Source organism: Dama dama, chromosome 17, assembly GCF_033118175.1.
Source record: "Dama dama isolate Ldn47 chromosome 17, ASM3311817v1, whole genome shotgun sequence".
NCBI classification, from domain to species: domain Eukaryota; kingdom Metazoa; phylum Chordata; class Mammalia; order Artiodactyla; family Cervidae; genus Dama; species Dama dama.
In genome coordinates, this window is record NC_083697.1 from 41,313,738 (window position 1) to 41,337,011 (window position 23,274).

The 23,274-nt window shown below is 41.0% G+C and overlaps 1 protein-coding gene across 1 annotated transcript in view; it reads left to right on the forward strand.

The window, feature by feature from the left end:
• The first annotated feature begins 478 nt into the window (after positions 1–478).
• Positions 479–23,274, forward strand: part of GPRIN3 (GPRIN family member 3) — a 74,278-nt gene continuing 51,482 nt past the window's right edge. Inside the window, exon 1 of the mRNA XM_061164398.1 lies at positions 479–863. The gene's annotated coding sequence lies outside the window, so the exon portion shown is untranslated. The remainder of the gene's footprint in view (positions 864–23,274) is intronic.

Consider the following 23,274-nt stretch of genomic DNA (forward strand, 5'->3'; position numbering starts at 1 on the left):
AAGCCATCCATGTCCAGGAGACGGGAGCTGGGGCAGTAGCGGGCAGGGGGCAGGAGCTGTCAGCAATGCCATCTCCAAATACGCGGGGTATCATACTTTTTGCAACACCGAAAAAACCTTGGATGGTCTCCTTGGTTTCAGATCTCTGCACTTGGCTCTTGTGGAAACCGTGTGCTGGAGTCAAGACACAGCCATGGAGTCTGGTGACCTGTGGGTGGGAGCGAGGGCCAGAATTCCTGCGGAGCTGCTCTGGGCCCCAGCCCTCTACCCTAATCTCCTTCTGAACTGTCCACCTGCTGCCGGTCTCCTCGCAGCAGCACCGCAACCCGCCAGCGGGTGCCCGGTTGCCCCCGGGCCCGCAGCAGCCGCCGCCGCAGCCCCTTCCCGCGGGACGGAAGGCTGGGCGGGGCGCGGCGGGGGCGGAGCTCGGCGTCCCGCCGCCGCCGGTGCCGCCGCTGCCTGCGCTCCTGCCGCCCCTTCCTCGGGTGTTCCGGCAGGGCAGCGCTGCCCGGCGAGGACAGATGCGCGCAGCCCGGGCCTGACGGACGAGCAGTCGGGCACGTGGACTCCCACCTCCAATTTGGCTCAGTGCCGGGCGGCGGCGGCTGCAGTCCCGGAGTCGGGGGTGGCCCCCGCGGTCTCCGCCCGGCTCCCGCGCGCCGCCTCTGCTCTTTGCATAGTAATTTCAGTTCCTGCCGGCACCCGGCTCCCTCCCGGAACAGGTCTGAAAAGGACCGCCACTCCCGAGCCCGCTGAGGCATCGGTGGGGCGCCGGGAGCCGCCGCGTGTGATATGCGACGGGAAGCCCTCGCCAAGGCGCAGGCAGCGGCCCCGCCACGCCGGAGAGAGCCGGGCAACAGCAGGTAGGTGACCGGCGGCCGCGGGAGGAGACGCCCCCCGCGCCACCTCTGCCCATCTTGCAACCCTGGGAGACCACAGCTTTGCGGTGTGCTCGGTACTGATGGGGGATGGATTCGGTCCCACATTTTGCTAGGTGATCCTTTTTGCCTGTTGCTCTCGTTTCCATCCCGTCCTGAGCTCCAGGAGGGGCAGCCTTTCTCGCAGGTGATGAATTTCTCGGCAAGGTCATTGCTACCTTAAGCTTTGGCTTTGAAGGTAAACCGGCGAAGACGCCTGTTGTTCTTGTTCTTGGGAGAGGGGGGTTTGCAATCAGGTCTGCATACTGTGAATATCCAAATAGGGGTGCGTGCGTGTGTGTGTGTGTGTGTGTGTGTGTGTGGCAATACTACACAGGCATTTTTCTCATTTTCCTACACTTACTCCGTTTAAGGTCAGCATACTGTCGTTATATATAATATACATGCGTTTGCATGCGTGTGTATACACACATTACATATATAGTTTTTCTTGAGATAGGCAGAGAGAGAAGGGCAGGCAGAGGTTGATAAAGGGAAATCATTGTAGAGACCTGTTCAGTATCTAGAGGTGAACTTTGGAACCACATTAAATCCGGGTAGACTAGAGGCTATAAACAGCTCTTTGGAGATGGATTTTAGAAAAGAAATCACTGAAAAACACTGTCAACCAATACACACAAAAGATCCCTACGCCATCCGGGCAGATCGAAAAGATACAGGCAAAATTTCAGACGCAACAATGGACAGTGAAAGAGTGGGGGAAAAAAGAGGGGGGAAGAATTTAGACACTGGTAAGTGATTTTGGCTGGTAGGAAGGCAGCAAAGTCTGGTCAGGTTTAAAGTGCTTTTTAGAGGGGCCTTGGGAGAAATCTTGGCTTGGTGTGTAGGTAGTTCAAGGTTAAGATGATGTAAATGTCCTGAGAGCAGCATAGGTAGTGGGGAAAAGGTTTGGAGGGGGAGGGGAGAAAGGAAGCTCTGAAAGTCATCAAGAAGCAACCACCTTTATTAAGGTATCCTCTTCTTCCTGTTAAGGCAATACCTTGGATATGCTCTATCTATTAATAAATATTTTTCACACCACATTTGTTAAAGATCCATTGGATCATGTTTTCATTTTGTTTTTGCAAAGAATCTGGGTCATGGTGGGACTGGAGGAAACTGAAGTGTTTACAACACCAGCAAGATTTAGAGAGAGAGTTGATTAAGGCTTTAGCTTCATGAAATATTTACACATCTCTTGCGTGGGCTTTTGTTTGCTCTTGTTGGTACTGCTGCATATTTTACTTTGATAATGCTTTGAGTGTACTTCTTCTGAATGTGCTTATTTTCCACTTATAAACTCTTCTTTCTTTTCCATTGTGTTCACCACTGGCCTGCCCTAAGTAGCAGCTGTGGGAATAAAGATACATGAGTCACAGCGTAAAGAAGAAAATCTTCTCTGTTGCTATCTGGGAATGGCAGGAGTTTGTATTAGGGAATATTCTTTTCAAATAGGATTGCAAAGAACATTTTTCAAGAGCTTTCCTGCTTTTAGTTTGTTGGCAGGGCGGGGGGTAGGTTGTTGATTCATAAACAGAAAAAAATTAGTAATTGCTATGGCAAGCCTAGATATTATATCACTGGAATTTATTCTGGAAATAGTGCAAAGGAACTTATAAAGATCCATGCAGAATGTATGTGTGAGACTTCACCTAATCACTAACTAGACTAATGAAAATGATGAGGACAAAATCGCAAGTGCATAGCTTCATGTGGGAAATGGGGATCTGAGGCATGGTCAGAACCCCAAGGGTGGGTTCCAACCAGCAGTTTTAAAATCTGAGTGATTTTTTAAAATTGCCTCAGTACACTTGCCCAATATACTAAATTATTTGTCCCTTCCAAATACCATTGTTTGTGCCCTAAATAAAGTTGAAAGAATATATTAGACACAGCTATCCTTCACTTTATGAATTTCCAGTCACAAAATCTGCACCCTTCAGGGAAACACTAAAATCATGGTCATAGAATCATAAAGTCATGAATGATTGGCCTTGGAGGGTTAAGACATACAATTCCAGTCCCAGATCACACTCAAGCTTTTTCAGTGGCCGTTCTTTATGCGGTCACTTGTTGATTCATTTATGCCTTCTCCATATTTTTATCCTGAATTCAACATGGCCCTAGATTGTAGAATAGAAGAGTCTCAGCCTGTAAAACTCAGGAGGGAGGGAGGAAGAGCTAGTTCAGTGCTTGATGGGGAGAGCACAGGGTGCTATGAAAGTCACATTGTGGGAGAGGAGAGGAGTAAGGACAGTTCCCAGGAATTTGAAGGATGAGGAACTAGCCTGGTAAAGAGGACAAAGAAGGGCAATCCTTGTATACGGACCAAAATATACAGAGGCTGAAGAAGAACAAGTAGTTCTAGGTGGCTGAAAAACTGAGGAGATGAAGATGGAAAGATGGGGATAGAGAAGGAAGTGGATACATCTTCAAACTGAAGTCCAGAAGAGCTGTTAACTCATTTGATCCAGACGAGTTAGGTAAATACATTCATACTGAGGCTCTGTGTTGTTCACATTACCCAAGTTTATCTCCTTTAAATGTCTAGAAACCATATTTACCTGAATTTATAATAGCCTGATTAAAAGAGAGACATGTCATTGAGAAAGTCAGAATTCTCTGTGCCTAAATTTCTTCATCCACGAAATGTCTACCACTTACTGTGCATATTGTGAAAATAAAAGAGAATGAGGGAATGGAGATTTGAGTTTTACAGAAACTCAGGGAATCTTATCTTTTGACCAGCAGTGCTCAGGGCAAAAGAATGGAAAATACTATATATTCCAAGCATTTAATTGTCCCAGATGACTCCAAAAGGCAAAAAAAAAAAAAAAAAAAAAGAAAAATGTAATGCTAGAAAAGTCAGAGGTCAATGGTGACAGATAATTGTAATTTTTTTTTTAAGTAAAGGAAATATATATAGCAGTCCCAGAGTAATCAACTGGTCACAACCCACAGTGAGGTCAGTTTACTGGGTCTGATAGCATTTTTACTTTCAAAGTACAAAATAGAATAAAACAATAGAAGGGTGAATAAATATTGTTCTTGTAACAGCATATGTGGACTATGGTAAAATGGATATCATATCATGCATCATTTTAAAAAGTCTGAAAGCTGCTGCTTTAAGTGATACAAAGAAGAGATGCTTCCAGTTTGCAAGTCACCTAGAGATCTACTACACAAGCATTTACACCATATTCTGAATAGCAATCAGAATATAGGGCTTCCCTTGTAGCTCAGTCAGTAAAGAATCTGCCTGCAATGCAGGAGCCCTGGGTTTGATCCCTGGGTTGGGTAGATCCTCTAGAGAAGGATATGGCAACCTACTCCGGTACTGTTGCCTGGAAAATCCCATGGACAGAGGAGCCTGGTGGACTACAGTCCATTGGATTGCAAGAGTCAGACCCAGCTTAGTGACTAAACCACTGAAGAGCAAACTTGTCTTGAGAAAGGCAAGTCATCATAATTTACCAGTAAACTCATGGCAGTGAAGTCAGAAGACAGGGAGATCCTTGGGAACTGAATTAATTTAGAAAAGTTCAAAGTGGAGGTAAAACTTAAGGTAATCTATGAAAGATGGATGGATCCAGGTGGGCAGTGAGGAAGAGATAGTGATATAGGAGGAGGAAGTAAAGAAGGAGGTGGGGATATGTGAGATTTATTTAAAAATCATTTAAAAAGGAAAAAAAAATGAGTTATGGGGGGGGCAGAAAAATAACAGCAGAATTTCTGTTTAGACTAAAATATGACTCGAAAATTGTTATTTTCTATCTAAGGTTTCTTTTCTCAGTCCTACTACTTTAAGAAAGCTAGGCAGAAAGGCCATAACGTCAGTCACTTATCTGTTATTTTCTGCCATATTTTTTATTTCTTCTGCAATAATTTACTGGCTAAGCCTTGCTTCAAATGAATTTAATAGTTGAACTGCTGAAATTATATGACACACCATAATACAGCGTGATTATTTCATTTCTCAGAACACAGGTACAGTCTTTGGCACAGAGGGCCGCGGGTCACCAAGTGACTGTCTCACATGAAGCAAACCCTGCTTCTGCTGTCAGCACTCTCTCCTGAGTGCCTTATAGGTGTAGCCGCCCATGCTCGGTACTGGCAGCTCTGTGAGGATGGATCAGACCACCTGACACTCAGAATCCCAAAAGGAAGGGCAGAAACTGCCAGACTTTCTTTTCCAGTTGCTCAGTGACTTGTCCATCATTTTAATTAAATCTGTAAATATATCTGTATGCATTTTGAGAAATTAACATCTACTGTAGCTAAACAGTTATTTTACAAAGATAAAATCAGAGAAGAGAGTGTGTTATGTGTGTTTCTGAAAACTTTTGGTGGGCTTCTCTCAGCTCTTGTTCTTTCCTAAGCAATAAAACAATCTTAGGAATTTGATATCCTCTTGAATAAACCTGTACATTTAACCAAAAGAACCACTGCCAGTTAAAAATAGAGCCTCATGTGCTTCAATTAGTTGACTTGGAAGGCAATCAAATATGGAAATTCACTTTTTATAAATATGTCTCAGACTTCTCTTTCATCTTTCTCCACTTCAGAATGTTTACATTAGTGATAATCTAAGTTTTTTGCATGAGTCAAGTCTGAGATAATAAAAACATGTAGAGGCTGCATTTGAGTTGAAAAGGCATTTGTTAAATTTCATGGAGGAAGACATAAATACATACATATACATACATACTGTTACAATTCAAAGTACTGTCTTGAATGCCAGTGAGAAAAATTTTCACAGCTTTTGATCTGGGCATGTTACAGTTGGCAATACAATAGCAGCTTTCTAATTGTACATGCCTGTAATTAGACTGACAGCTTTATTTTGAAGCTAGCAGCATAACTGAGGGCCTGAATTATAATTTCCAGTCAGTAATAACTGACCCTTAGCTGGAGGGTTAGATGCTGTGACCTATGGAATCTGAATCTGTAGGTAGGGCTTAGAGATCTGTATTCTATAATAGTTAACAAAGGATTTCAATAACCAGTTGTGGACACTCCTGTTTGTATCCAGCCTTTACTTATAAGGAAGAGGAAAGATTACAGATGAGTCCCAGAGAAGTTAATAAATTGTCCTAAACCAATGGGGCAAAACAACCTAGACCTCCGCTTTCTAGTTCACTGATCCTCTGCAGAGGGGAGGAGGAGCAGGACCTGAAGTAAGGGTCTGAAGGGCTCCTGAGTGGTAGGGGGAGGGAAATCCAATTACTCCTGCCTCTTTCTTCCTGGACTGTGAGTCACTACAGTGATCTCTGTCTCAAGGGTCTAATGAGGCAGAAAAATTTTGAGGATCTACTGTGTGATCTGAGACCAGTCACTTTCTTGGCCTCACAAATCAGATTCAATTTTAAAATGTTAATTCTTGGGTCCTAAACCTCGTAGATCCCCAAGGCATCCCTAGGGAGATTGCTTTAGTCAGTAGTCACAGCCTGTGACACTAGCAGAACCGAGCAAATCCTGAAAAAACTCAAGACTAGAGAGTGAAAATCTGTAAAGTCACAAGCACCTTGAGGGACCTCAGGACTGTTGCTAATTCAGTAATGGAAAGCTGGACAGAGACCTCCAGAGCTCCTTAAAAAATCACATTTGCATCTACTAATTTTCTGGAGGGAAAGGAGTTAGAGAGAACACTTTTTTTTTTTCTTAAGCCTTAATTGCAAATGGTTCAACAAAGTAAGAGATCTAGTTTAGGGGGTATTAATCAAGATGGCTTATGTGAATAGATTCTTGATTGTTTTTTTTTTTTTTTTTCCAGAATATTGACTTCTAAACAGACTCAAATTAAGCTAACCATACTGTGTCTATGGGAGATTCTTTCTTTATAACATAAAACTTGGAGTAAATAAAATGCTTGAAGGAGTTAACTGTGTTCAGTATATTTTCTGAGTAATAACAGCATCTTTTTGTTTGAATTCTTGTTGAAATTTTTTCTGAAATCTAATACCCTTTGCTTGTGTGTCTGCCTTAACAAAGACCATGTGGCAAATATTATCAGGATTCAGAATTTTGCATCACCTCTGGGTTTTTATTCTGAATTATATCTGTGTAGGACAGGGCTCCTGAATATAACATAGGATTTGTGAACTGTTTTTTATTCATTCTGATGTAAGTGTGTTTTCTCATGATGTACTTTAAAAATTTTTGTTGTTCAAAAATGCAAAAGATATTTGATTCACTGTGGGTTTTACTTTGTTGGACTTTGGTCTTTGCTTTTGCTGTTACATCATTTTGGAATGCTTATTTCTTCATCTGAAATTAGTTTCTCAATCCCCTCAAAACATGGTTTAAAGCTCAATTCAACAAACTCGCCATGCTTCTTTAGACCTGTTTCTAACTACTATTTTATACATGAATTTGTAATTTATCCTTACTTGTGTTATTCTCTAAGCATGCCTTCCTTTGAATCCTGTAAATGATTTCTCCTTGAAATAGGCAAGCAAAAAATGAAGTGACTAGAATTTTAATGCTAAAGAGAACTTTAATCAGAGCTAAGGTTAATAAATCGATGTACATTTCCCCATGCATCCTTGAATGAGTAAAAATTGCTTATGACAGATGGGTGTGGAAGACTGGCCTTGTTTTCGTGTTGAACAAGTTCTGAAAGCAGTCAGAGAACAGAAAGAAATCTGTCAGGGTCAGGGTCAAGGGCTAAGCTCTGGCTGAGTGAAAATGCCTCTGCCTTTTCCTTTCACTTGGGGGATGATTTCTTGTCTGCATGTGTAGATTCTCAGAGCAGGAGATTCTTTGTCAGGAGCATCTGAGGGGCCTGGGGTGCTCCACTTCAAGCTCTCAGACAGGCTTGAGGATGTGTGTGTGTGTGCTAAGTTGCTTCAGTCGGATTCTTTAGTGTTGAGCCTCCACGGAAGCCTGAGAATGTAGGTACTCGATCAGAAACTGAAAACTGGCCAGCAGGAAGATCATGTTCTATCTGATCTGCAGGTATTTCTTTTTAATTAAGCCAATATCTAAAAATAAGAAGATCTATTATAAAAATGAAACACCAACCCACACCCTCTAAGCCAGAATTGAGCAACAGTATGTGCCTTTATTACACTTCAGACTTTATTACACTTCAGACCCCACTGCTCCCTATTGTCTCCCTGACACAAACTGCGTATAATCCCTTGTACTCAACAGCTTCCCTTAATTGTGTGAGCTATAGATACTGGGTTCTCAAAGCCTGAACTAGATGTTTTCTGAGTACCACTGAGCTCTCCAGTGCTCTGAGTGAGTTCATGAAATTGGTGGGACTCTACAGAGTAGAGAGATTATTGTGCAGTGTATAGTTAATTCCTATACACTCTCATGAGAATCTAAACAGTTCTCATCATCAAAATATGTAGATTCTGTAAAAGGGTAATGAATGCAGACTGAGTTGACCTGGTCTGTTAAGAACAGACTAACGGAAATTTTTGTTTGCCTGCATGCTTTTTATGGTACCACACTGCACAATACAAAACAAAGAAACAAAAAGTTTGATCAGTTATCAGTTTTACATTGGATTGCTTTATGTATTGAAGTACAGTTGAATTATAATATTGTGTTAGTTTAAGGTATACAGTAAAGTGATTCAGTTATGTGTGTGTGTGTGTGTATTCCTTTTCACATTCTTTCTCCTTCTAGGCTATTACAAAATATTCAGAATAATTCCCTGTGCTATATAGTAGGTCCTTGTTGGTTAGCTTTATATATTTTTAATGCACCATATCTTTGTTTTATATACAACTCTTTCCGTAGACACTACACATGTGTAGCCTCCTGAAAGCCCAAAGCATATCTCAAGCTTTCAGTGGATGGTGTATTCTGTTTGGTAGACGGGGCAGCTGAGAATGAACTGTCAGGGGTGGTATTGATTTGTATCCCAGTTTGTGACTGCGTCTGTGCAACTGAGGAAGGGTCATCTGATGATGGTGGTTGGTGATGATTCCAACCCATGGCTACAGTGGCCCGAATCCCTGTGCAGTCTGACCACTATACTGTGTGGAACTGTTCTGTTAATATGGCTGAAAATGAAGTGACCCTGTCAGTGTTGATTTATTCATGTTGCAAATAAAAGCAGTTGCCCTTTGGAGACAACAGGCAGAAGACAAACACAAGCAGATCCCTGAAGTAGAGAAAGCTCTTCCCAGCTCTCTGACATCTCTCCTACTTTCTCAACTTCAGCTGCCACTCTCCTTCCGCGTGCACACTTCATGCCTGCCACCCCCACATCGTGCCTCCCACTTAACTTCTAAAAACATCCTCGCACCTAATTATTAATCCCAAAGTGTCGGTGCTTCAGCAGCTTCTCTCCAAGAAGACAGTGCCTAGAATAGTATCAATGGAAGCCAGCAGAGGACACGGTGCCACATCAACTGTATGCTTCCTTGGGACGGAGTGTATTTCCTTCTAGAATACTGTCTAAGTCTTTAAGGAATAGGCATCATATCCCGTGAAGTACACTGATAATATATATAAAACCAGAGGTGTCCAGTGACTTAAATTGACTTACACTAAAACTTTTATGTTCTCTTATGAAACTATCCTCCTTTTCCCATGGTGATTATTTTGACGTTTAAAATTGCAGCGATGGGCTTTTAAAGATCATCCCTCTGGGGTTTGTGGCTTTTGAGTGCTGGGTCCAGGTCTCAGGAGGGATGATAAGAGTTAGTAATCTGAATTGGACTGGGTTGAGGGTACATCAGTACTTCTGTCTGGTAAATCAAATAAAAACATGCCTCAAACTGGAAATAGGAATTCATTTAGGAGCTGAAGTACAGAATGTGAGAAGGGATTGGCAGAAGGCCCTGATTTAAGGAAGACAGATGTTTGGATCATTTAGTAAGTTGGATGTTGAATAAAGTAGGACCCTGTGCTATATGCTAGGGATTCAGAGTTGGATAAAACACAGTCTGAATTCTCAAATAATTCCCAGACTACTGGATTAGATAAATTTATTGATAAATGTGGCTCAGCAAAGTGACAGTGGACTCTTTTCCTGGTCAGGATCTCCAGGAATTCCCCCAGTAGCCTAACAACCAGGCTCCTTCCTCAGTCCCAACCACACACACCCCCGTGCCTCCGTCTTCCTTACTTAGGCCCTGGTGATTCAGATCACTTTCCGTTCATCTTCACAGCTTCACTACTTGTTCATCACACCTGGGTTCCTTTTTTCCCCAGCCAGGTCAACATGAAAACTGGAAGTCTTTCCCCCCACTGTACTTCCCTTCATGAATATTGAAAATAAAAATGCAGACACATGTATTTTCAACTTTATCTTACTAAAAACAACTAAGAAACAGAGGATCACAAGAGTGACCAAGATGGGGTAGATAGAAGATCAAGAAATCTTCTGAGTTTCTACTGGTGGCTAGTCTGAATACTGTAGGGACTTTCCTCCCCATGAGTACGTAAGAAACTCTGTGTAACTCCATCCCCTCTCTTTTTTTTTCTGTTCAGGAAAATATCTACAAATGCAAGTGAGGTGAATGAGAGTAACATTATTATAGAAGTGACTTTATTATTGAGATCAGCATAGTTGACATTAGAGAGAACTGCTTTAATTATTCTTTTAATAAATCATTTACTGTCATTGATACTTTATCTTTGCTCATAAACTGTTTGTGATACACTAGTGAATTATTAGATGGTTTAAAGGTCATGGTTTTAGAGTATTGCTTAGATTCTCAGGGATTATGTCCCCCCTGGGGGGATGACTTTGAGTTAGATCATTACTGGGTTGTGTACCCACTTCAGGGTACTGAAAATACCTGGCTGTTTTCATAGTTGCTTGGCAAAATGCCTCATACCCTCATGCTGTCTTTTGTTTCTAAGGTGGTGCTCATCACTTTCCCCTGGTTTTCCTCTTCAGAGATAGGACCCTGGAAGTTCAGATGATAATCCATGTCTCTGCAAAGCCCTGGTGAATGAGCCCATCTCTGTGCATTTGCCCCTACTTACAGAACTTCCTAGCCTTGTTGCCTAGAAGGCAGTAGTGCAGGGAGAAGGGGGACGGTACCTGGATTACAGAACTAATGATGATGAGTGGAGAGAACAAAAGGCCAGCCAGACACAAGAGAGAAGAGGAATCTAAGTGGGATAAATAGGAGCAAGAGACCAAAGGACCCACTCAGGCCACTTTGTCATCTTGGTTCCGGCGCATGAGAGGATGGAATACATTTCTTTTTCTCTATTTGCTTTCCACTGTAAGGAAACTAAACATGAGCAGGTTGTCCTGTGCGTAGCCTCTCAGTTGTGTCCTACTCTTCACGTCCCCATGGACTGTAGCCTGCCAGACTCATCTGTCTAAGGGGATTCTCCAGGAAAGAATACTGGAGTGGGTTACCATGCCCTCCTCCAGGGTATCGTCCCAACCCAGGGATTGAACCCAGGACTCCCACGTGGCAGGTGGATTCTTTACCATCTGAACCACCAGGGAAGATTATAGGTTGGTATAATTAATGACCTCCAACTCTTTCAAAACTTCATTCTTTAGGCTTGTCTGCCAATGGCATCTGCTAAACTCATTTCTCATTTGAACAAATCTATGAGGTTGGACTTCCCTAGTGGCTCAGTGGTAAAGAATCCACCTGCCCTTGCAGGAGATGTGAGTTTAATCCTCGGGTCAGGAATCCTCTGGTGAAGGAAATGGCAACCATTCCAGTATTCTTGCCTGGGAAATCCCACAGACAAAGAGCCTGGCAGGTTATAGTTCATGGGTTCGCAAAGAGTTGGACATGACTGGGCAACTACACAACAACAACATGAGGTTTGTATAATACTATTATCTCCCCCATTTTGGGGAGGAGGAAACAGGTTAAATAACATGCCCAAAGTCCCTCAGATACTAAGTGATGGAGCTGAGAATCCAGAGTTGTCCAACTTCAAAGGCTACACCCTTTAGCGCTATGCTATATACCTTGCAGTATATTAATATGAATGTTATTAATACTGTGGGTCAAAATGTGAGGAATGAACAGGATTTTACAGACTGCTTTTTCCCAGCTCAGATTTCATTTTGTGTTATTTAAAAAGAAAATGTGAAAGCTTCTAGATCAGTGATAAGTCATTCTTTTAGCAAACAGGGTGAGCTCAAGGACAAACATTTTAAGTTAAAACTTCATAAATCATAGTATAGGCAGAAAAATTGCAGAACAAAATGTCTTATCAGAATATCCAGGTGACACATATGTCGTACAGACAACATGTCTTTGTTTCTTGAAAGAAAAGCCAAATATATTCTACACAGTCACATTTACACATGTGCACATACACACATATAACAGGAAAGAAGACCAGGCAAGTCTGTGTTTAGCTTTACCTCTGGACTTTGGACCTAGAAACTATTTATAGAACTAGTGTTTCCGTGATTGATGTTTTAATCACAGACAGTCATTTACCTATGAAAGTGAACAATTCCTTATTATAGCTTGCCGCTAAGTGTTCTAATTGCAGACTGAAGGATGAACAAAAGGTAATCTATGCACAGGAGGCCCATTTGAGACAAGTTTCTTCTTAAAACTCTATTTCTAATAAACTAATGGTGCTTGACAGGAGGATGAGTATACATAGATTTGTCTGTTTTGAACATGAAAATTCACTCATTGGTTTAAAGTCATGATTTCTGCTTTAATTTTTTAAGTATTAATAATAAGCAATTAATTTTTTTCTAGTTAAAAATAAAAGCAAAACAGAGGTCCCCTACAGGCACTAGGCTTATTGCTAGACTCTTACATCAATCTGGAATGTCTTTACCACTTGGTGTTGTTTCAAAACCCAAACTCTTTGTTCCAGAGTGTGGCACAGTAGAATGCATTGCTTTTCAAAGTGCAAGAGATTTCTACCAGTGACCTGTGAAATGATCTTAGGTAGTATACATATTTACTTTGTATTGAATAGCTACGAATTTATCTTAGTAGAAAAATACTTAGAATAAATTTTAAAGTATATATTTTTAAATATGCTATATGAAAAATATATAACTGACACAACAAACCTGTGACTTTACAGGTACCACTTCCTAAGGCTTAGCTAGTATTTTTAACTAGTGAACCAGTTACATTCAATTGAATGAAAAATATTAAGTAAAAAAATAATTTAGATAAGAGGGCTTCCCTGGTAGCTCAGTTGGTAAAGAATATGCCTGCAATGCAGGAGACCCCGGTTTGATTCCTGGGTTGGGAAGATCCGCTGGAGAAGGGATAGGCTACCTATTCCAGTTTTCTTGGGCTTCCCTTGTGGCTCAGCTGGTAAAGAATCTGTCCACAATGCGGGAGCCCTGGGTTCGATCCCTGAGTTGGGAAGATCCCCTGGAGAAGAGAAAGGCTACCCGCTCCAGTATTCTGGCCTGAAGAATTCCATGGGGTCACAAAGAAAACTATTAAGTAAAATATTTTTAAAATGAAAATATTAAGTGAAAAATCATTTAGATAAGAAGTACATAAAAGAGAATTCATGAGAGAGGTACACAAATGTCACAATCTGTGCAGGTGTTATATGAAACCATGTCATTGCCCAAGGCATCTCAGATTCGCTCTAGAAATGAGAAGGTTGGTTCGGAAATCCCTAAGATCAACTCTAGCTCTAAAGCCCAATTATTTTTAACAGGCTTGCATTTTTTTCTTTATCCCTGGGCCCACTTACTGAATTTTCAGTCTTTCAGCCTTTTCTGGATCTTAAAGATATCCTTATCTGCCCCCCTCCTCTGTCCGCACCAAGCACTCATGTATGCATTCATTTATGCCAGGTACTCCTGAAACAAATATTCTATGGAGAACTTACATACTAGGTAATGTGGGCAAACAGAAAGCTATGCAATTCTATACCCTTGACTTCATTCTTAAATGAGTATACCTGTCTGTGGTTCCCACTAAAGTTAAAACCCCCAGAAACGCTGGACTTCTGTCATAATCTTTTCTTTGTACGTCTTGAATGACTAAGAGATCCTCAATGGAAAGTCCCTTCATTGATAAAAGCACATTATCAAGGCTCATATTACAAATTTAAAACATGTGATGTGTAAATCCTGAGTAGGATTATATATGAGAATAGACAAAAAGGACTTTCTATATTTCATAACTAGAATGGTCTAATGCTTGGGCCATTTTGAACATGAAGGGAAAAATACAGTACTTTTTCTATTGAGGGTAATACAGTTGGTTGTCTAGACATTTTTATAGATCTGAGTGGAATGAGGAGTTTTAACACATCAGGTGTTTTTTAATTCAGTGATATTGAGGGAGGAACTGAGTTTCAGCAGTGTTTACTGTTTTTCTGTATAATTTACCTCCAAATACATGATGCTTAGTCACTTATCGTGTCTGACTCTACGACCACATGGACTGTAACTCTCCATGCTGCTCTGTCCATGGAATTTTCCAGGTAAGAATACTGGAGTGGGTTGCCACTTCCTACTCTAGGGGCTCTTTTCAACCCAGGGATTGAACCTGTGTCTCCTGCATTGATGGGTGGATTCTTCACCACTGAGCCACCTGGGAAGCCCAAACACAGAGTTATGGTGTAACTATTATTATCACTATTTTTCTTTGGGAATTTGTCCTTGAAAAACATTTGAGAAAGTGTAAAGCACCTGAGTGTGGTGAGTATAAATTGTCACAAACATCTGTGTGATGTCAGTAGAGTTCTTTTATGCTTGCCAGCAATTCATAAGATTTTCCTATACTGGTAAAAAGGATATAGCTGTGGTTTCCTGCTGGGGTTTCTATATAATAGTGAGAAAAGCATCAGAGGATCAGTTCGTTGTGGTCGTTCATGCACTGCTGCTCTTTTCTCTTTTGCAAAAAAACAGGAAGTTGAAGTTTACTCTTTACTCAGTTCGAGTATGTTTAATAAGGACTTATCCATGTCCTCCTCTATAGGAGGATATAAAGATGAAAAATGCCTTTAAAGACCATAAACTCTTAATATTAAGAAAAAGTAAAGAGGTTGATGCACATACATTGTGATTAAAAACTGTGAAATTGTTTTCAAAATTTTAATGTTTATGTTTTATCTTAGCATATGTAAGATTCCAAGTGTCACATTGAAACATATTTTGAAGACACAGCTAGTTAAAAACAGGTGGTTTTTTAATGCTAGTAATTACACCAAAGTTCAAATTATAATAGTTTCTTAGTTCTTCTGTATTCCCTAGTGATAGCCCAAAATCTTGATTTCCTAGCCCAGTAATTTAGAGGGGAATTGGGCAGAAGAAAATAGTCCAAGTCCTTTTCTCAAAGACAAAGTAAAATGATGTACTTAGATTTAATAAATCAGTATGATTGCACTTAACACTATTATACATTTTAAAAGAAAGAAAGCCATGCACAAAAAGAATATTTGCAACCAAGTATGTATTCTGACTGGAGAAGGAAATAGCAACCCACTCCATATTCTTGCCTGGAAAATTCCATGGACAGAGAAGCCTGGTAGGCTACAGTCCATGGGGTCGCAAAGAGTCGGACACGACTGAGCGACTTCACTTCACTTCACTTCATGTATTCTGAATGGAGCTTCCCAGGTGGCTCAGTGGTAAAGAATTCGCCTTCCAATGCAGGAGAGGCAGGAAATGTGGGTTCGACCCCTGGGGTTGGGAAGATCACCTGGAGGAGGCAATGGCAACCCACTCCAGTATTCTTGCCTGGAGAATCCCATGGACAGAGAAAGCCTAATGGGCTACAGTCCATAGGGTTGCAAAGAGTCAGACATGACTGAGCAACTGAGTGTGCATGCGCAAGTATTCTGAATAAAAATGATTTAATGGAAACTGTATCAGTTAGGAAAGCAGTACTATATGGTACTGAGCACCGAAGAATTGATGCTTTTGAACTGTGGTGTTGGAGAAGACTCTTGACAGTCCCTTGGACTGCAAGGAGATCCAACCAGTCCATCCTAAAGGAAATCAGTCCTGAATATTCATTGGAAGGACTGATGCTGAAGCTGAAACTCCAATACTTTGGCCACATGATGCGAAAAACTGACTCATTCGAAAAAGACCCTGATGCTGGGAAAGATTGAAGGCAGGAGGAGAAGGGGAGGACAGAGGATGAGATGGTTGGATGGCATCACCAACTCAATGGACATGAGTTTGAGTAAACTCCAGGAGTTGACGATGGACAGGGAGGCCTGGCGTGCTGCAGTCCATGGGGTTGCCAAGAGTTGTGAAGAGTAGCAAAGAGACATGAGTGAGCAACTGAACTGACTGACCACAATGGTGATATGGAATAACGGATTTATTATAAATTTTAGACCTTGCACAATTGTGGGAGCTTATAGAAAAGTTTATGAGAAGTAGTTGCTTTTGCATCTGGTATTGGGTCTGAAGTCATCATAGGTTAACAGAGCTGGTGTGTTTTGTGTGTTAGTCAGTCATGTCTGACTCTTTGTGACCCTGTGGATTATAGCCTGCCAGGCTCCTCTGTCCACAGAATTCTCCAGGCAAGAATACTGGAGTGGGTAGCCATTTCCTTCTCCAGGGGATGTTCCTGATCCAGGGATGGAATCCAGGTCTCCTGAATTGCAGGCAGATGCTTTGCCATCTGAGCTACTAGGGAAGCCCTAACAGAGCTGGTAGTAGGAAGAAAAGCTGGATGTTAAGTGAGGACGGGCAAAGGCAGACTGGAAGCTATGTCAGACAACTGTCCCATCCAGCCCCAGTGATCTGGGAGAACTGTGGAAGGAGCTAGCACTCTGCATTGCAGAGCTGTTTGTGCACCTGACCCAGAAGGTGAAGATGGGGATCTGTGTGCTCAGTCATGTCCAACTCTTTGTGACCCCATGGACCGTAGTCTGCTAGGCTCCTCTCCCCATGGGATTTTCCAGGCAAGAATACTTGAGCGGGTTGCCATTTCCTTCTTCATGGGATATGGATTTGGTGGGAGGCAGAGAACCACAATCTGGCTGCTACTTGACTTCACCAAGGTGAACTGGAAGATCTGTGCCCAGCACCTGCCCTTCTGAGAGCAGTAACCCTACCGCTTCACTTCTGCCTTCCAAAGCTCACCTACATTTTCCTTGTAGCCAAGTGTGATGAAGAAACATTTAGAGAAGAGAATTCTGGAAATGGGTTTCCATCGAAGCTAAATTGGCAGCTGGTACAAAACCATCACGGAAACTAGTCAATAAATAGAAAGAGAAATGTCGAAGGTCAGAGAGCCCCTTGTTTTTGAGTTCTGTGAGAATCCTTTAAACTAAAGGACTCAGGTTCCAGTCTGCTCATGGATTATGTTTAAGACGTTTTCTTCTATTTATACAGATTTTCTTCAGCATGCAACTATGAGTTGTTGGTTTACTTACACTCAAAGACTAAAGCTTCAAAAGTAGTATCTATAAAAAAAAAAGTTCCTGGATTCATGTCATTTAAGCCACTGAGCTCATCACTTCAAAATATATATCATCTTGCAATGCAGAAGTTAATGAGATTAACTCAGCACATGGCTGAATGATGTAATGATGAACATATTTTCTGCCACAATAGATTCCAAACTCCATTTTTAGATTTCCGTAGGTGCTATAGAAGGTTCATATAATATAATGTTACAGAAAAGAAAAGGCTCATTTAGAGATAAGCTGCCTTCTCCACCTCTTTGCAACCCCATGGACTGTAGCCCACCTGGCTCTTCTGTCCATGGAATTTTCCAGGCAAGAATAATGGAGTGGATAGCCATTCCCTTCTCCAGGGGATCTTCCCGACCCAGGGATCAAACCTGGGTCTCCTGCATTGCAAGCAGATTACCATCTGAACCACCAGGGAAGCCCAATGTAGCATGTGTTGTTTGCCTATTGTTGCAGATCTCTGCACTTGGGTTAGGGTGCCAGTGTACTGTATATACAGAGGTAGCTAAGGTTTACTCCTTGTGCATGCTCAGTCGCTTCAGTCATGTCTGACTCTTTGAGACCCTGTGGACTGTAGCATGCCAGGTTCCTCTGTCCATGAGAGTCTCCAGGCAAGAATACTGGAGTGAGTTGCCATGCCCTCCTCCAGAGGATCTTCACAACCCAGGGGTCAGACCTACGTCTCCTGCATCTTCTGCACTGCAGGCAGATTCTTTACTGCTGAGCCACTGGGGAAGCCCCAGATTTACTTCTTACCAAGAATAAATCTGTAATCTAGTGAGAGAGATAATACAGAGATTCAAGTGAGGGAGAGGAGCAAGTGTTTAATGTGGGCTTAATATGGAAGTGGAAATATTCTGGTTCTAAAAAGATGAAGTTGTAAAATCCTGTCCCACACTATGCATCTAGAATGACGAGGACAAAACAAAGACTTGACAATACCAAGTGCTGACAAAGATGTGGTATAACTGGAACTCTCACATGTCACCAGTGGGAATATACAACGGTACAGTGACTATGGAACATATTTTGGCAGTTGCTTATAGAGTTAAACATTCAGTTACCCCATGATCTGGCACCTCCACTCCTATTAACTGAAGTGAAATTAAAACCTACAGTAACCCAAAGATCTATTTCTAGTGGCTTTATTCATAATTGCCAAAACAGACATACTGAAAACATAGCTCAATTAGAGAATGTCTAACCAAACACTGGCACACTTGTGCAGTGGAATACTATCCAGCAGTGGAAAGGAAGAAATTATCGATACAACCAACAGCACAGATGAATTTCAAATATATTATGCCAAATAAAGAAGCCAGTCTGAAATAGCTCTGTACTTTTACTGTTATGTGACAATCTGGAAAAAGCAAAGTCAGAAGTGGAAAACAAATGAGTGGTTAAGAGTGGGGGAGAATTTGACTACAAATGAATGGTCAGTAGTCAAGGACTTTCTTTGGGGAATGATAGGATAGTTTTGTATCTTGACTGCGGTGGTGGTTATACAGCATTTTTCAAAACTCATAGAATTGTACCCCCAAAAAGTAAATATTACTGTACATATATTTTTTTTTAATTCTTAAAAAGTAAATTCAGCTTTGAATCATGGTCTAGAGTTTAGCATCCTCTTTGTTCTGAGATTAGAAAATCAGGCCATATGGAGAAGATGCTAATCCTATTCTCTGTTTATTGACATAGAAAAATGTGCAGACTGAATAGATTTGTGCTCTGATGTCCAGAAATCTTGGGTTAGTTTAGATCTCAAAACTCTCTTTAAATGGATGGAGACAGGGATCATGGGGCCTGAATATCAGCTAAGAATTCTGTTGCCAAAAATTCTGTTATGTTAACCATATGGTGGATGTAGGTGAGGGTATTGTGCACTTGCTGTGTCTTCTACTGGCTGTGTGTGAATGGGCTACGACCCTTCTCTCACCAGTCTCACATTCACAGACCCTGAAGGTGATTGTTCACCCTAATCTTATTTATTAAGGTCTTATAATATGGGAAGTGCTATACTACATGCTGTGAGCACTAATACCAAGCTACTTAGAGCCTGTATCAAACATGGTGCTTACAACCTAGGGTGAGAGATAAGACATGATAAATCCTGTAATAAAGGTCTTCTCACTGGACTGTAGCTGTTGAGAAATGGAAGTCACCACTTCCTGCCAGGAGTATCAGAAAGGTTTACTTTGAGGAGAGGATGGTGTTTGTCCTGAACTTTGAGATTCTTAGTTCCTAAGGTCTTTGAGAAATGGGTCTTTTCTATCTTATTTACTAGTTTCTTCCATATTTCATCCAGTCCCTGATACACTTTGTTTTATTGATACATCAATGTTTTATAATTAATAAATGAAATAAAAGACAGAGGTGGAGAACACACACTAGGGAGACCTGGGGTGAGCACAGAAATTCAGGCAAATGCTTGAGAGATGCATGTTTGAGAAACTGAGAGTTGGTCCGTCTGGCTGGAGTATAGGGGGCTTGTGGAAACCGATGTGGTGAAATCAAAATGGTGTTGAAATCAAACTGGAGGTATTCTTCAGTGCATGTTAAATAATATGAACATGTTTCAGTATAGGAAGCCTCTGAAGGATTCTGAGCTGAAAATGAAGTGATCAGTCTTTTAAGATAATGTCATTAAACAGTGATTATAAGACAGTGACTATTACTGGTTATATAAGATGTATTGAAGCAAAACAAAAAAACCATACCTGAGGCACCTATACCAGCTCAAGCATGACTTGGAGAGCTCAAGGATTGGAAGATCGAAACTGGAAAACAAGAGTCAGAAGGCCTGGGATCAAGTCCTAACTCTGCTTCTAAGCTATGGTATAAATCACAGAAGTTCCTGAAGCCTCAGTCTTTTTAATCTGTAAGGTTAATGTGGAAATTATAAGAAAGAATATCTATGGGAGCTTTGTATATCTGAAAGAGCTATATAAATGTGAGAAGTATTGTTATTTGAGTCTTGGTTATAGGAAGGAAAGTTGCATATATTTCTGGCAGAGCTGTGACAGGAGTTGGGGACTGCATGATTATAGGGGATGAGGGATCTAAAGCTGTCAAAACCATTCCAGGATTTTAAGCCAGGCCTGACTGGGTGACCACTGGTGCTGTTAATAGGAACAGAGATGTCAATAGGGAAAGTTCATTTTGGCAGAATGATGTCGAATATGGGATAGCCAAATTCACCATCCAGTCGCTGCACCATGTTGAGTCTGGGATACTGGCATGACATGCAGGTCCACAGTTATAAAATGTAGGAGGATGGGAACGTGGGGGAAAGTGGTGCCTCTAAAGAAGTTACAGCTATTAGATCAGCACCATTAGATACCCTGTGTGTGAAAGAGACTTCCAAGGACAGGAAAGAAGAGGACTAAAGAGAAAAATTCCTGATAAAATCCATGTTTAAGGGTCAGAAAAGGAAACAGTTTGATCTACGGCTACAAAGGGGCTGTCCAAAAGTGGAAAGGAAAGTCAGCTAGAAAGAGTGTCAGAGAGAAGGGCTCAGTGGTGAACACCATGCCCAAGTTCTCGGCAGATGAGGAATAAAATTCAGCTTCCTTACTTTAAAATTGATAAAATAATACTTTCCTTGCTGGCTTGTTGTGGAAAATAAATAACTTAGAGCAATATCTTATATACGATAGTCTTAAAATACGAGCTATTATTACAGCATTTCTATTGTTGTTAGAAATGAAGTCTCATTTTCAATATCTTTTAGGAATTAAAAAAAATTAATTATCCAGGCCTTGTGAGTTTTGTGTGTGTCATGTTCCTTTCTAAAACATAAATCTTAGGCTAAATTTGCAGCATAATTAACATCGACCAACCTTTAAAGCATAAAACCTAGCTCCACAATCATTTAAGAAGAGCTCCATACTGTCCTGACAAAAGCATACTATTTTTCAGTGACTCATGAAGGTGTCCTGCTTGAAAAAAATTTCTCCCATCCCTGCCAAACTTAAAGCAAAGCAAAGATACACAGGTTAAGAACTTGCCTGTCTGTTTCCTGCTTCTGCCCTAATGTGAAATGTATCATTTATATGGAATTAATGCTACATTTCAATCCTGAAGGTGGAAATGTAAACTTAGTTAACTCAGAAAATCACTAATGAAGGGGAGAAAAATTAAAAGAATATCAGTTTGATATATACACTTTTACACTGTCTTATGTATGAGTGACCAGACAGCATAGAACAATCATAAAATCTTTTCGTACCACGCTGATTATTTTTTAGATTTTTATCTAAGAGACTGAGCATCTCTGCTTTGATCCAGGTAAAAACGAGTTTACTTTTAAAACAGGGAAAAAAATCTTTCAGGATCACATCTTGTGTCTCATCTCAAAACAGCCACCTTGAAAATGTACGCTATTAAAGAAACAGTGAGAAAGCACAAAAGGCTTGGGGACATCAGCAGTTACTCTAGGGAACACCATCCAAGGCAAGGCGCAGGATACTGTATCTTTTAAGATCCTCAGGGCTCTGAAATTCACTGGCACGTTGAACATAAGTCCCTTGGTTTTCAAAGCCAGATGTTCTGGGGCTTGTTTTCCTGGTGTAGGACCACAAGCTCAGCCCTTTGTAGGCTTGGACCCTTTGCTCCTTGGGGAGGACCTCTGTGATTGTGACATTCCTTCCATTCATGGCTCACCAGTCCAGGGGGATGAGTCCCGAGTACACTGTGTGTCTGCTCCTCCTACTCGTATTGCTGTGATTTCTCCTTTGTGTCTTTAGTTGTGGAAAATCTTTTCTGCATGTCTTCAGGTTGTTCTCATGGATAGTTGCTCTGTAAGTAGCTGTAAGTTTGGTGTGGGAGGAGGTGAGCTCAGAGTCTTCCTACTCTGCCATCTTAGCCACTTTCCCTCTACAATTTTTGATTAATCATTTAAACACATGGAGTAATGTGCCATTGAATTTCAGAGCCATGAGGATCTTGAAAGATCACAGCATAATAGCCCCTTATCAGCTTCCCTCTGAGTCCTGGCACAGGCAGCAGTTTGAAAGAAGCCAGGGTCAAACCTACTTGATGATCTTGGAGAGCCTCCTGGAAAAACAGGAGGCAACTGGGACTCCCCCTGGGAGCCTTCTTTGGGAACTTATTCTACCAAGATAACATCAGCATTGGCAATCACTATTTTGGAATTCTCTCGATAACCTATTAGTGTTGGGACACAGCCTTGCCCACCAATAGGCCGTGCCAGCCCCCAAAAGACTGTGTAGCACTTTATTTATAATGAAAAGAATCTGTATATAAGTGGACCTGAGCAGCTCAAAACCACATTGTTCAAGAGTCAACTGAATACACGATGGAATATTAGTCAGCCATAAAAATGAAAGCTTATTATTTTTGACCATGTTGATGGATCTAGAGGTTATTGTGAAAAAAGTGAAAAAAGTCGATAAAAAAGCAAATACTGTATGATCTCACTTATATGTGAGAATCTAAAAAATGAAACAAAATGAAATGAAACTAGACAAATAAACAGAAAAAAAATGGGTGATTGCTAGAGGGAAGGGATGCAGGGGGCAAAATAGGTTAAGGAGATTAAGAGGTTCAAATCTCCAGTTTTAAATAAGCCACTGGGATGTAATATACAGCATAACAAAGATGGTCAATAACATTGTAATGACTTTGTATAGTGACAGATGTTTACTAACTTGTGATCATTGTATGGTATATGCAAATGTTGAATTACTATGTAGTATAATTCTGAAACTAACATAATATTGTAGGTCAACTATATGTCAATTAATAAAACTATGGGACCTCCCAAAGAAATTGATAACACCTTTTTGTCATCATTTGATATAAGTTGCTGCCCCAACACTGAAACCAGGCACATTTTCTTCTATATAGCAATCAGTAAAAATCAATCTTACCATGGAACCAGCTCATCAATATTTCTCTTCTTTTCTCTTTTTTATTTTTTAAATTATAAAAGTATGATAACACATGTACAAGAGACTTGGAAAGTACAGAACGAAGTTACATATAGTCCCACTATATATTACAATTA